A 15,825-nucleotide genomic window follows, 5' to 3' on the forward strand; every position below is an offset into this window, starting at 1 on the left:
TGCGAGCAAGCACGGAGGGTCGGAGCACGTTGCTAGTGGGCGCGGCTGGCCTGGGCAGTGGAGGCCTAGCGTTTGCTGGAGTCCCGTGGTTCCGCACCCTGCCCTACGCTTGGCGGAGTCGCCCTGCTGAGGCAGCTCCTAACGCCCAGTGCGGTAGGAATCCGTGGAGACGTCCCACATCCTGAGAGGTAGCATGGGTCCATGTTTGCTGTGGGGCTTCGGGAGGGAGCCAGAGGGCACCTTCACCGCCGGCGTGTATGTCTGACGGCAGCGGAACGCGCCGCTGACAGTCTGTCGCGGCCTCCCTCCTGACGGCGGGAGTCGTCAGCACTCCGGACCCACCGCCCGGGGCGGTCGAAGGAGGTCACCCCTGTCCCGGGTCTTTCTGTAGTCCTGGCAAACCTCGTTCCTGCCGTTTTACACCCTCTTGCATTATGACCCTTAGTGCCCTGCTCTTCCGTCCTTGCTAGTTGGAATGTCCTTTGGAACACAACAGTTTTCACCTTTGGGACTGGCGGGCCACTTCTGACCGCCTTGTTTTTAGTCGTGCGATATTCTCTCAAGGGAGGCAAACCGTTACAGGCTTTCACCCCAAGATGAGGGTCAGAACGTAGAGTCTACCTGTGGATTAAGATAGTTTACGCACCAACACATTTAGCGTGCCTATTTCCCCTTCAAAGTTGTGCAAAACCACCATCAGATTTGCAGTGTATCCTGACTCATTCTTCAGCAAATTTGGTCCGTCCAAAGCCGCTTTGAAAATAAGTTTTGCTAATCCACCTATTTGTTTGCAGGCAATTTTATTAACATGGTCTTGGGGAAGATAGATTTACAGCGTATACCTCCCGTTGTGATCGCTTGCAAATTGTGATTAGCCCTTGTGAGGTCGTTGACCCCGTTATAAACCTCGAACTAAACTGCTTCCTTTTAGCAAGTATGACAAATCGATTTTAGATAACTGGGATTGTGTATTTATTATATGCCATTATCCAGTTTGAGAGTTAATTTCCGCTCAGATGCAAAGGGATCCGTCCTAGAGCCCCAAAGCTCTGCGCCTATTGAAACGTTGGAGTTTGTTGTATCCAGTGATTGAGGTTTTGGGAGATTTGGGTTTCTCTACCCCCCCCACCCCCCACCCCCCCAGATAATTGCTGTTGTCATCTTAGAGAAAATAAACCTGATTTCGAATTAAAAAAAAAAACTTTAACGACAGAATTTCATCATGTAGCACAGGCTGGATTTAAACTCATGATCTCCCTACCTCAGCTCTCCCTAATGCAAAGATTACAGATCGACATCAACCACACATGCCTTAAGTCTTTCTCTTAATGGATTTAAACCTTCTTAACTACTTGTTTATACGATCTCCACAATGTATTGATGTTCTGAGTTCAAACTTTACACATCAGTAAAGATATTCAAACTTTATACCTTTTTGTCTCAGTGCTATCTGGCTTTCCAGAAATTGAGTTAAAACAATGATAGTTAATACTTTGATATTTTTAGTACCAAGCTTAATGTTTCACATATCCCTTGCTCGTTTCCTTGTGTAATGCAGTTAGGATTGTTTTGGTTTTTCAGATGAGGATTAAATTTGTTTGTCAAAGTCAATCCAGTAAATAGTGGATCCAGGATTTGGTTCCTGGACCTGTATGCTAATAAACAAACAGAGTCTAAAAGGTCACTCAGAACTAAAAGTAGCCCAGCATGTAAATTTTCAAAAGTATTTTCACAATTCTTAACCTTTCAGTTATCTGTCGAGAGAAAATAGCTGGTTAAGGATGTTACTTTGCTGTATCTGAGTTCTACCCAGACTGTAACCATCATGGTCTTCAGGTGCATTAAACAAGTGCTACATAGTATCTACTTAGTGAATGACTGACCCTCCAGGGGAGTCTGAGACCATTTAACTCATATTTTTTAAATGTAACAGGGAATTTATTTGAAACCATTTATAAGAAAGTGAATGTTTCTCAGAGGAACGCTTGTTTTCAAAGATTTATTTATTATGTATCCAATGTTCTGCCTGCATGTATGCTTGCACACCAGAAGAGGGCACCAGATCCCATTCCAGATGGCCGTGAGCCACCATGTAGTTGCAGGGAATTGAAGCCTGGAAGAGCAGTCAGTGCTCTTAACCTCTGAGCCATCTCTCCAGCTCCACAGGTGTGGTTTTTGTTCTTAACTTGAGTGTCGTTTTGGAAAATGATATTTTGATAAAAAATGATATTGTTTCTAAGATATAGATAAGATGTCTGAGCTTCTTAAGAATGACTTTGTTCTATGGCAACAGAAAAAGTGTAAAGAGTTTGGTTTCGTTTCTCTAAATAGTCACTCCAAAAAGTGACAGTTCTCCTGCTTACCTGTGGCTGCCTGTGCTGAAAGTTTATATCTCTTTAAAGCATTTAAAAATGTTCCTTTCTAAAGTTGCAAGGGATATTTAATTAAGGAAATCTGTGCATGGTGACTATATATGTCAATTCAGGTTATAGTACCTAAGTTAATCAAATACTAGTCTCAGGGCTTGTTGTTAGGGTATTCTGAAGGTATAGTTACCTGTTGGCTTTCAAGGTGATCCTACCAATACCAACCTCTATTTCAACTTAGAAATAGTTATAAAGCTTCAGTCTTGTGTCTAACTTTCCTGTTGATTTTATATTGCTGGGGAAAAAAAAAACTGACAATACAGATGCTGTACTGAGTGTTTCCAGAGGTGACATTTAAAAATACTTTTTATTGATGTCATTGTGACGGACTCCATAGACACTTTTTAAACCTCAGTATGTTTGACCATATTCTGTCATTATATCCTCCACCTATTCCCCCACACACACCTGTCCCCTTCCTTTCTCTAAGAGACTCCTACTTTGACTCTGATGTTATATTCTTGTTCACATACATAGATGCTTTTATCTATAAAATCTAGGATCCACATATGAGCAAAAACACAGCAATGCTTGTCTTGTTTAGTCAGGCTTATTTCACCTAACATAATGACCTCCAGTTGTATGTATTTCCTGGCAAATGACAGTATTTCATACTTTGTATTTGTGTGTGTGTGTGTGTGTGTGTGTGTGTGTGTGTGTGTGTGTGCGTGTGGTGCATTGAGTGCAGGAAGGAGTATGGAATTCAGTAAACAACCTCGACTGTCAGTCTTTGCTTCTCATCTTGCTGGAGACATGGTCTCTCTGTGGTACCAGTGACCTAAGCTTTTGGGGATTGTCCTGTCTCCCAGCTCACTGTAGGGTCACTGAGATTAAAGACAGGCACCAAGGGGACCAGCTTTTGCATGAGTTCTGACAAGTCTAATTTAGGTCATCACAAATGCAGGCAAACACTTTACCCACTGAGCAATCTTCCCAGCCCCAAGGTTTCATTCTTTATGGCTAAATAAAATCATTTTGTATATGTGCCATATTCCCTACATCCATTGATCTGTTAATTTACACTTGGGCCCAGTCCAGAGTTGGCTGCTGTATGTAGTGATGCAGTAAACATGACTGTGGAAGTAACCTTGTAGTATATGGACTTGTAGTTTTTTCTTCTGTTTTGGGGTGAGTATATTGCCTGGAATGGTATCACTAAATATCACTAAATCTATATGGTAGTTCTGGCTTTTGTTTTTTCTGTATTGGCTGAGCTGATATACATTTTCATCAGTAGTGTATAAAGATTCCCTTGTCTACAAGTAACAATATTTGCTATTTTAATATCTCTGGGTGGTCTGTGCATATTATGTCGGTGTCTGTATCTGTGTATTGAGTATTGTGGGCATTTGGACATCATAAGACAATCTTGGATCTTGATTCTTGTCCTTCTACCTTCGGTTTTTACTGTTGACCCATAGATCTCATGTGTTCTGCCTTTCTTTTGTCTGACTGTTATAATTCATCTACCTTGTTTCCAGGACAATGTTCTGTCTCTGGTTTTTTATTAGTGAGAATTTCCACTGAAATTGTTATTTGGTGAGGTTTTTGAAAATTTCTAATTTTTTTATGTTTATCCCCTCCCCCCCCATTTCGTGTGTGTGTGTGTGTGTGTGTGTGTGTGTGTGTGTGTGTGGTGTGTAGTGTGCGTGCCTGTGTATTTACATGTTTGCATTGTGTGCAAGCGAGCATGCATGTAGAGTCCCAAGCTTGATATTTTCGTTAAGGCAGGGTCTTGCTCACCCGTGTGAGCCTGGCTAGCCAGCTTGCTCTAGGACCCCTCTCTCTGCCTTCCTTCCAGGCTGGAATTCCAGGCAGTCCACCATGCCCACCCAGCACTCCCATAGGTTCTGGGTATCTGAACTCCAGGCCTTAGGCAGAGTCAGCCCTCTCTCCATCACCAGTGTTTGTGTTTCTTTATTGAATTCACTTTTCATATCTTTCTTAGTTCATCCAAAGTAATCTCTTTGAAATCAATATGTTGGTTTTGATCTTGTTAAACATTCTTACAGTCATTCTTTTGAATTGTTTGAGACTCCGTTGGCCTCACTCACAGTGGAATTTGTTACTGTAGAATGAGTGTGTTCTGTACAAGTCATGTTGCTTTGATTTTTCATGTCCCTTAAGTTTCTGCATTGAGAATTTTCCCAGATAGGGTCCTTGGTTTGGTGTCTGAATCCCCTCGGGTCTTTCTGTCTGAAGTGTTGTCCATATTCAAGCAGACTGGCTTAGAGCAGGTTTGAGATGTACTCAACAGCACTGCGGAGCCAATCCTCCACCTGGGTGCTCAGGACACTGAACCCAGTTCCCAGCACCACCCTAACACAATACAATCTGCAGAGAAAACTGTAATGGATGAAGACATCCACTAAGAAAATACATTAATAGGCACTTAGAAACAAAACGATACTCTGTTTACCTCCAGGGACTTTCAGAGAATAAAGGAGCTGCCACAGTGTTATGTAGAGTGCAGGTTCCTTACAAAGGGAAGGAAAGGAGAAAAACAAGCATATACATAGTGTCACAAGAGAGGGGAAAGATAACTGAAGGGAGAAAGATGCCATACGGATCTTCCTTCTGTCCTTCTGAACCTTTTGTTTTCCTTTACTTTTCTTTTCAAGCCTGGCTTTCCCATAGGCTAGTCTGGGGTTACCAGCCTCAATCTTCTGAAGGCAGGATGTTTTAGTTTGACTGGATTCATATTCCTTTTCTCAGTCTAGCTTTAGTTGGACCTGAACTCTTTTCTTTCTTGACCATACCAAATAACATACCAAATAACTTGAAACGTGATATACTAGTGCATCGGCCCCTGCTCATTTTCATACACATTGGTTAACCTTTATATTATCAAAAGACTCACTGCTGTATGTTGGTTTATGTTTGTTTGTCTGTTTTGTTGGTTTTTGGTTTTGTTTTTTTAATGTTTTTTACTCTGTAGTCTAATTCAAAATAGATGTTTGTCTGACCACCAAACCCTTTTTTTTAAAAACCAGCTTTGGATAGCAGATTTCTAAACACTCTTTCCTCTTTTTTCACAATATCTATATTTATAGTTGCATAGTTGGATTAGCTTTAAAGTTAAAATCATTCTATAAGCACTGGTGAAATTAAAATACAGGTAACAGGTAAGTCCTGTGAGAAGGCCTTTGAAGGTTGTGCCTGGTCTCTGTGCCCTCTGTCCCTGCTTCCTGTCTCCATAGGTAAACTCTCTCAAATGCCCTTATTGCCTTGTTCTGCCCTCTGTGGTGTGAAAATCAGTGGGCCCAAGAGCTATAAGTAAATGTCTACAACTATAAGCCAAAAATTGCACCTTGAAAAGGATCTTCCCTCTATAGTCTCTGTACCTTTCCGCCAGCCACTCCTGCCTGAACCTAGAATAACCATCCCGCTGTATCTCCATGAGTCTCAATTGTAGACTCAATAACATATCCTGGGTAATCATCACGCCATCACTACAGTTCATACCATTTTCTTATTTTCCTCCTTAATATTCAGTAGACTTGTAACTCATGATTGTTAATTGTTTCTCATATCATGAAATATTTACCTTTCAAAACTTAATTGGAGGCTGTGACCATATTTTACAGATTGGTTGCCCAAAGGGTTACAGCTCTATGTACTGTCCAGTGCTTCATCAGTAAAAATGTATTTATTTAATTTAGTTTCATGACTTTTCCTGGGAAGGCATAAGCATATATCTAAAATGAGGACAAAGAAACAGTTCTATCCAAGTCTAGCTCAGAGAGGGGCCTCCAACTGTCCAAGTCAGAGAGCTTTCTCCCTCTAGGAATGAATGTTTTAATTCATGAATTAAATAACTACAGGACATTTTATGACTATTTTACTTTGGTATAAGAGGCTTAACAGGAAACAGTGCACTCTGGTCCATAGCCCTAGAAGGGCTACAGGAGTGACATTAACATTAACGTTAACAGCCGTGCATTAGGTGATGGGAGATGTTTGCTAAATATTTCATGGTGCTTTGCTGTTAAAAACCTTAAGCAGTAGAGGGCTCTGGTGTAGAGGTGGAGTTAGGACAGCAGACGGCCAGGACAGGAAAGCATCCGGGCTGCTGCTTTGGCCTAAGATACCATCTGCTCATCTATACCTGCTTACCTGCACCAGCTAGTATGTCAACTTGACACAAGCTAGGGTCGTCAGAGAGGAGGAGGCCTTGATTAAGAAAATGCCTCCGTAAGATCCGCTTGGAGGAAAGCTTGTGAGGCATTTTCTTAATTAGACGTGGAGAGCCCAGCCCATTGTAGGAGGTCCCATCCCTAGACTGGTGGTCCTGGGGTCTATAAGAAATCAGGTTGAACAAACAAGTAAGCAGCACCCTCCATGGCCTCTATATCAGCTCCTCCCTCTGCGTCAGCTCCTGCCTTTGTATCAATCAGCTGCTGCCTCCAGGTTCCAGCCCTGTGTCTATGATATCGAAGTGTGAGCCAAATAAACCTTTTCCCCCAACTTGCTTTGGTCATGGGGGGCATTACCCACGTATTTTCAGGAGCCAGGGATATGTTTGTGCTAATTCATATTCAGACATATTAAGATGACACATGCAGATACATAGTATCAATTATAGTGTAAGAAATGCTGTAAAGTTAAAAAGACCTTAAAGTAGTGTCAGGAAGAGGCAGACTAAGGAATATATGATGATAATGTGAATAAAAACACTATGCAAAGTGGCATTCTTACCCTTTGTCCTAGTTAGGGTTTTACTGCTGTGAAGAGACACCATGACTAAGGCAACTCTTACATAGGCAAACATTTAATTGATGGTAGCTTACAGTTTCTGAGGTTCAGTCCATTGTTGCTGTGGTGCGAAGCATGGCAGCCTGTGCAGGAGGAGCTAAGGCTTCTAGATCTTCATCCAAAAGCAACCAGGGGGAGACTGCATTTCCTGTTGTGCAGAGCCTGAGCATAGGAGATCCTCAAAGCCCCTCCCCACAGTCACACGCTTCCTCCAAGGCCACGCCTCCTAATAGTGCCACTTCCCATGGACCAAGCATTCAAACACTCAGTCTGTGGGGGCCAAGCCTATTCAAACCTCGACATTCCACTCCCCACCCCCCCCTCCCAATAGGCTTGAAGCCATAACATAATGCAAAGTGCTTTTAGTCCAACTTCAAAAGTCCCCGTGGTCTATCATAGTCTCAACAGTGTTTAAAGGTCCAAAGTTCAAAGTCGCTGCTAAGAGATTTATGCTATCTCTTAACTATAATCCCTGTAAAGTCAAAGTCAAAAGGCAGATCACACACTTCGAACATCACAGATTGTGTATTACCATTCCAAAACGTAGAGATGGGAGCACAGTGAGGAAATACTAGACCAAAGCAAGACCAAAACCCAGCAAACCCCAAACTCCGCATCTCCATGTCTGATGTCAAAGCGCTCTCAGATCTCCAGATGCTTTCAGCTTTGTTGACTGCAACACGCTTCTCTACCAGGCTGGTTCCACTCGCTGTTAGCAGCCTTTTTTGCAGGTATCCCATGGCTCTGATATCTCTAACATTTGGGGTCTCCAAGGCAACTAAGTTTACAGCTTCATGCAGTGGCCTCTCTGGGCCTTCTTGCAGGGACACCCCTGCCAATACATCTGGCCTCAGTGATTTTTCTTAAGTAGCAGAAGATGATTCTATAACCCCTTCTATTCTATTCTAAAGCTAGAGCCATATTGCCAAAGCTGGCAAGTTTTTCTGCTTGCTGGGGCTGGAACATGGTCCCTTTGTTCAATTACACCATCTCCGGTTCTCTGTTTTCCAAGGTCTCCTTCACTGCCTAAGCTTGGCTGTCCTGGAACTTGTTCTGTAGACTCAACTGGTCTTAAACTCGGAAATCTGCATGCCTCTGTCTCCTGAGTACTAGGATTAAAAGCATGTATCGCCCTGTCTTGGCCTAAGCTATTCTTTAATAGATCTTTATAAGTATTGCCACTGTGCATCAAGATCTGGATTAAAAGCTTATGTTGATCCAGATCAAAAGCCTGTGATATCTCACATCAAGATCTGTGTCAAAGGCCTTTGTCTTCCAGACTCAAGATCGGGCTCATGGACATGTTGTCTTCTTGCCTCAAGATCAAGATCTGGTTCACTGGTGTGCCCTCCATTTCTGGATTGTAGTTCATTCCAGATATAGTCAAGTTGATAACCAAAATTAGCCATCATAATCTACCCTTTGTCAACCTGACACATATTTCCCTATATCCAAATGAAACTTGATATAACTATCCTCATATAACCACAAAGGCATTGTAAATTTAGAATAGGTGGCAAAGTCCCTTGGGGAATAACCAATGGAAGCTTAGCTGGGTGAGATCATGCCCCAAGGTCACCCACTACTCCTTTAATTCCCTTTAATATCTTTAATCTGTTTATCTCCTCGATCACAGGATTTGGCTACATTCCACTTCCTGATACCCTTTACATAACTGAGCATACTGTAACTTCTGGTTCTCCTGCTTCTCCCTCCCAAGTGCTGAAATTGTCGGTGTACATCACCACACATGGTTTATGCCTTGCTGGGGATCAAATGTAGGGGCTTGGCTTGGCTTGGTTTGGTTTGGTTTAAGACAGGGCTTCTCTGAGTAGCTCTGGCTATCCTGGAACTTGCTCTGTAGACTAAGTTAGCCTTGAACATGCCTGTGCCTCCTGAGTGCTGGGATTAAAGGCATGTGCCACCATAGCCCAGCCAAACCTAGGGGGTTTTGGTGGTGGTGGTGGCAGTGGCAAAGGTTTTGGGGGGCATTATTTTACTTTATTGAGGCTTCTTCATAGTGATTTCTAGTGTCTGCACCACTTTGCATCCCCACCAACAGTCAATATGGGTTCCTCTTTGGCACAGCCCTGCGTGTGCTGTCATTGTTTTTGATCTTGGCTGTTTTGACTGTGGTTAGATGAAATCTCAACCTTATTTATATTTGCCTTCCCTGATTGTTAAGAATGATGAAGACTTTTGAGCTACTTCTTCTTCGTCACTTTTATTTCTTCTTAGAATTTTATGCCTGCTAGTCTCGCAGTCTGACAGCTTTACTACATGCTTAGTCCTGTTGGCTTGTTTTTAACATTGGATCTCTCTCTCCAGTCTTTTCTCTCCAGTGTTTATTTTGGGGTCTTGTATTAAGAATCAGATGCCCATACATATGCGGGTTTTATTCTGGGCTATTTTGTTCAATTTAGCTTTGTGGCTTATTTCTTTTAGGCATTTCTTGTGGCTTAAGTTTGAGTGTTTTGCCTGCACATATGTATGTAGACATATGTGCCTAGTTCCCATGGAAGCCAGAGGATGTGAGAATCCCTGGAACTGGGTCAGGGTGCAGGAGTCACCCTACAAACCACACACACGGACACCCATCTCAGTCAGACAAGTATAGTTTATTGAACACATACCCTAAGACTGATCGATCAGAGATGTAGCTCAGACTCAGGAGCTGAAAGCTACAACCCCAAATGTTTCTCAGGGTCAGTTTATATAGGCAAAAAAAAGACCTAATAAGCTCATAAGCGGGCGAGGGGAGGGCTGCAGGCCTTTTTCCGAGGCTTTTTTAGTAGTTTTAGATGTAACAGTTCAAGCTGACCTCTATTTTGGTTGGTCCTGAGTGGAGCTTGTGGTGGAATTTAAGATTAACAAACTTCACAACATACAGAACAGGGTATGTGCTGAGCATGACCCTGCTCTGAGCCAAGCTACTTTCCTGTGTCAGTGACAATATGAAATCACAGGCAGACATGGAACAAAACGGCGACAGCAATGTGCTAGGAGCAGGCTCCAACAGCTAGAGTAACAGGCTCACGGATGTCTGACTGTTAACGAAAGCATCAAGCAGTTTGACTAGTGCGGCTGTGTGCATCTTTGCTGTTTGCCTGTGGTTGGTAGGGTTGTACTTGAGAGCTTTGTGTGTTGGGGGGGGCGCTTTTTATCTTCCCCCTTTCTTTTAAAATAGAGATTCCACTAAACTTTTAAATGCTGTAGAGGTTTTAACAGTGGTAATTCTGCTGGTCCTTGATAGAGAGAAGTCTTTCCTTTTGGTGTGTGTTTTTAATTTCTTTCATTAAAAGTTTCGTAAGTGTAAAGGGTTTTGTTTTTCTTCCTTCCTTAAATATAGTCTCAAGTTGTTTGTGAATGAGATTGTTTAGAAATGTTTTAATTTTAGTTTTTCATACAATATATTCTGAGCACAGTTTCCCTTCCTCCAGCTTTTCCAGATTCTCTCCACCTCCTACCAACCCAACTCCCCAGCCTTTTTCCCTGCTGCCCCATCTCTCTCTTGGGGGAGGAGAACAGGCAAACAGCAACAACAACAAACCATGCTGGACAGTGGTGCACGCCTTTAATCCCAGCCTTGGGAGGCAGAGGCTGGTAGATCTCTGATTTCAAGTCCAGCCTGGTCTACAGAGGAAGTTCCAGGACAGCCAGGGCTGCACAGAGAAACCCTGTCTCAAAAATACAAGCCAGAATTAAGAGGGAAAAAAAAAAAAAAAAGAAAAAGAAAGGCAGAAGAAAAACCCAGAGACAGATAGATCTGCACACACACACTAGAAAATACAAAAACACAAAATCAGAAACCATAATATATAAGCAAAAGACCAATAAGACAAAGATTGGCCCAGCAGCAGTATGAGACAAAAAGTCTACAAAAATACCATAATTAATTTTCTCTTGACCATCCACCATTAGGCATGGGGCTACCATTAAGTGATACTACATTGGACAAAACTAATTTTTCCTTTGCAAACAGATGTCATTTGAGAATAGCTTCTTGGTTAAGGATGCCACTCATGTTATGTCCTCTCAGAGCTGGGACTTGATCTGGCTGGAACCCGTACAGTCCCTGTGAGACTATGTGTGCCAGTCCTGTTGTTTCCTGTCAGATGCTGTTTTCTTAGTCCCATTCTCCGGCCCTTACAGTCCTTCAGCCTCTACTACTCATAGCTCCCTGAGTTCTGAGGTGAGGGGAGACATCCCCTTTAGGACTGTTTCAAAGTCTCTCACTGTGCACACTACCCAGCTGTGGGTCTCTGTGTCAGTTCCCACCTCCTGCAGGAGGAAGCTTCTCTGATGATGACTGAGCAGAGCACTGATCTGTGGGTGTGGCAGAATAGATAAGAAGTCATGGGGTTGGGGATTTAGCTCAGTGACAAGGCCCTGGGTTCAGTCCCCAGCTCCAAAAAAAAAGAAGAAGAAGAAGTCATGTTGTTGCTGTGTTCCTTTGACAGGGCCACACTATTTAGTCCTCCCCGAGGCCCATGGACTACCCGGTCCGGTTCTTAGCCACCTGAGCGGTGTCAGCCTGGGCTCCATCTCATGGAGTGGGCCTTAAATCCAGTCAGAGAGTGGTTGGCTGCTCCCAAGTTTGCACCGTCATGCAGGCCGGTCACCTGTGGATGGCAGGGTTTCTAGTTGGTAAAAAGCATACGAAGGTGTATACCTTCCAGGACTGAAAATAGTCAGTAGGAGTTAAGGCTCTAGTTAGGAATTAGCTCAACTTCTCTTTTCAGTGAAATAGGTAGGTATTGTCCTCAGCAGTGAGGCCTAACCATCAGTTTGTAGAAGGCAACAGCTTTGGCAACAGCCTGAAATATTTGGGGGTTTCCATGGGGCTGCTTTAGTCAACAACTCAACTAGACTAGACAAAACCCATTCCCAGAACTGGAGGCTCCCTTTGAAGGTGAAGATGTCTAGTTGGATTGTTTGGTGACTGTTTACATTTCTTTCTATGCTTAAATATTTGAAGAAGCCTTTACAGTACTGGGTTTCCATATAACCTCTCAAATGACTCTCAGTGCTATTGGTCCTCTCATATTCCGTCCCTTACCCCATCCTCCTCTCCATCCCTGCTTAATCCTCCTGCTCCAACCCCTAGACCCCTGTCTCTCTGTAACTATACATTCTACTTCTGCTTCCTTGGGAGATCTCCCTTCTTCCTAATCCCTTACTCTACACCTAACCTCTGTGGTTTCATGGGTAGTAGCTTCCCTGTCAAATGTTTGAAACTAGCATCTACATATAAGAGACTACAAACAATAATCTTTTCTTTTGAGGTCTGAGTTACCTCATTCAGGATGATGTTTTTATAATTCCATCCATTTACCTGCAATTTTCATAATTTTATTTTTAACAGCTAAGTAATACTCCACTGTGTAAATGTGCCGCACTTTCATTATCCAGTCATTTGTCAATGGCTGTCTAGGCTGTTTCCAGTTTCTGGCAGCAGTGAACATGGATGAGCAAGGATCTCAGTAGTAGAATGTAGAGTCCTTTAGGTATATTTCCAAGAGTGGTATGGCTTGATCGTGAGGTAAATTGACTTCCATCTTCCTGAGAAACCACCACACTGATTTCCATAGTGACTGTACAAAGTTTGCACTCCCACCAACAATCTGTAAGTGTTCCCCCCTTACCCCACCTCCTTGCCAGTACAAGCTATCATTGTTTTATTGATCTTCGCCATGCTGACCAGTGTAAGATAAAATCTCAAAACAGTTTTGAACTATATTTGCCTGATGACTAAGGATGAGAACATGTTCCTCAGCCATTTGTGTTTCTGTCTTTTGAGAATTCTGTTTAGTTCTGTACCCATTTTTAATTGGCTTATTTGTTTTATTGATGTCCAGTTTTCTTTTTTATTTTTTATTTATTTATTTATTTATTTATTTATTTATTTATTTATTTATTTATTTATTTATTTTTGGAGCTGGGGACCGAACCCAGGGCCTTGTGCTTGCTAGGCAAGCGCTCTACCACTGAGCTAAATCCCCAACCCCCAGTTTTCTTTTTTAATTCTTCATGTACTTTAGATATTATTCCTCTATCAGATGTGTAATTGGTGTCTTTTCCTATTCTGTAGCCTGCCACTTTGTCCTAATGATGGTGTCCTTTGTCATACAGAAACTTTCCATTTTGATGAGGTCCCATTATTATTGTTGATCTTAGAGAAAAATCTGGTTTACTTCTGCCAATGATTTAAGGCTATTCCAACCTTCTTTTCTATCAGATTTGTCATATTTGGCCTTAAGTTGAGGTCCTTAATCATTTGGAGTTGAGTTTTGTACAGGTAATAAATCTATGTCTATTTGCATTTTTCTGTGGCTAGCCATTCAATTTGACCAGCATCAATTGTTGAAGATGCTATCTTTTTTACAATGTGTATTTTTTGGCTTGTTTGTCAAAAATCAGGTAACCATAATTTTGTGAGCTTCTGGCCCAGGTCTTCAGTTCAGTTCCATTGCTGAGTGTGGTTTTCTGTTTTCATTGCTGTAGTTCTGTGGCATAACTTGGAATCTGTAATGTTAATGCCCCGAGTGGTTCTTTAGTGTTCAGGGTTGTTTTCACTATTCTGGTGTTTTGGGTTTTCATATGGGACTGAGAATTGTTTTTTCATTTTACATGAAGAATTGTCTTGGAATTTTTTGAGAGGGATTACATTGAATCTGTAGGTCGATTTTTTTTTTGTAAGTGGCCACTTTCTTTATATTAATCCTACCAGTCCATGAGCCTGGAAGATTGTTTCCATCTTCTCATGTCTTCTCCAATTTCTTTCTGTATTATCTCAGTTTTTATTATACAAATCTTTCAGTTGCTTGGTTATAGTTATCCCTCAGTAGTCTTGTTTTGCTGTTTGTTTTCTTTGAGGTAACTGGGAAAGGTATTGTTCCCATTTCTTTCTCAGTCTGTCATTTTTATATAGGAAGGCTAATGATTGTGTTAATTTTTATTCTGCTACTTTGCTGAAAATGTTTCTTAGCTATAGAAGCCTTTTGGTAGAGTTTTTAGGGTCATTTATGTATATAATCATTTCATTTGACTACTTTCTTTCCTATTTTTGTCCCTTGATTTCCTTTAGTTTTCTGATTGCTCTATCTAAGGTTTCAAGTACTGTATTGAGTGGGTATGGAGAGAGCGGGCAGCCTTGTCTTGTTCCTTATCTTAATGGAATTGCTTTGAGTTTCTGTCTGTTTGGGTTGATATTGGCTGTGGACTTGCTTGTAGCCATAGTTTTTTCCAAGACTTTTATCATAAAAGGATGTTGGACTTTGTTGCAGTTTGGTCTTTTGCTGTGTACTGTAATACTGAACACTGGCCCCCACAGCCTGGTTGCCCCCAAGGGATAAGAGAATTTGCACATATGTAAGTGGTGCTATGTAACCCCGTGCCCCCTTCCCCCCACAGTTATTCCTAATAACTTGGTAATAAAGATGCCTATAGCCAATAGCTGGGCAGAAGAGAGATAGGTGGGGTTTGGGTTCCTGGGCTTAGAGTCTGAGGAGACCACAAGGAAGGAGAGAGACCATGGAGTAGGTGAGTTATGAAAACATGGCCATGAGAGCTGGCCAGTTGGAATTAAAAGCAGCTCAGATGAAACATGGCACATTATAATTCAGGGTTATTGATGGGGAAGAAGATTCTAATAACTTAGAGGATAGATCTCTGCCCAGCTCTAGAGCTGATTAAGGCTTATTATAAATATAAAGGTTGTGTATATTTTATCTGGGAACTGAATGATAAAAGGTAAGGTAGAAAACCCTTAAGATTAAATAATTACAACAGGATTTTGTCAAGCCTTTTCTGCATCTAACAAGTTTATCATGGTTTTTATCTTTCAGCCTATTTGTGTAGAATATTGATTTACATGTGTTGAACCATTTGTACACCTCTGGAGTGAAAACTACTTGGTCATTGTTGATAATCATTTTGATATGTTCTTGGATTCTGTTAACAAATACTTTATTAATCTATTTTGCATCTGTTTTCATAAGGGATATTGTCTATAGTTTCCTTTCTTTATTAAGTCTTTGTGTGGTTCAATTATCAGGGTAATTGTGGCCTTATAAAAAGAATTAGACAGTATTCCTTCAGTTTCTATTTTAGGGGATAATTTGAGTAGTATTGGTGTTAATTATTCTTTGAAGATCTGGCTAAATTCTAGCTGACTCCATCTAGCCCTGGCCTTTCTTTAGTGTAGTTGTGAGACTCTTAAAAGTCTTATGAGTCAAGAAGTGTATTCATTTATTTTAGGTTTCCTGTTCGGTTGAGTACAGACTTTTCTTTTTAAGTATGTTCTTAAGATCTCTGGATTCCCCCAGTTTCTATTGTGATGTTCCCCTTTACATCTCTAATTTACTTATTTGGGTCTTCTCTCTATCTTTTCGTTAATTAGGCTAATGGTTTATCAGTATTATTGATTTTCTCAAAGAACCAACTCTTCCTTTCATTGATTCTTTGTATTTGTTTCTACTTTATTTATTTCAGCTGTTTGAATGTCTCCTGCTATCTACTCTTTTGGGTGTTATTCCTTTTTTTTTAGAGCTTTCATGTGTGACACTAAGTTCTTAATATGAAATCTTTTTTTTTTTTAAATGTCAGTATTTAGTGCTAGAACTTGCCTCCTAGAACAACCATC

At 41.5% G+C, this 15,825-nt stretch overlaps 1 protein-coding gene across 1 annotated transcript in view; it reads left to right on the plus strand.

The window, feature by feature from the left end:
- Positions 1 to 16: 16 nt before the first annotated feature.
- The window catches only part of Fam210a (family with sequence similarity 210 member A), a 30,617-nt gene continuing 14,808 nt past the window's right edge, over positions 17 to 15,825 (plus strand). Inside the window, exon 1 of the mRNA XM_032886250.1 lies at positions 17 to 188. The gene's annotated coding sequence lies outside the window, so the exon portion shown is untranslated. The remainder of the gene's footprint in view (positions 189 to 15,825) is intronic.

This window comes from Rattus rattus, chromosome 15 (assembly GCF_011064425.1).
Source record: "Rattus rattus isolate New Zealand chromosome 15, Rrattus_CSIRO_v1, whole genome shotgun sequence".
In the NCBI taxonomy this organism is placed as follows: domain Eukaryota; kingdom Metazoa; phylum Chordata; class Mammalia; order Rodentia; family Muridae; genus Rattus; species Rattus rattus.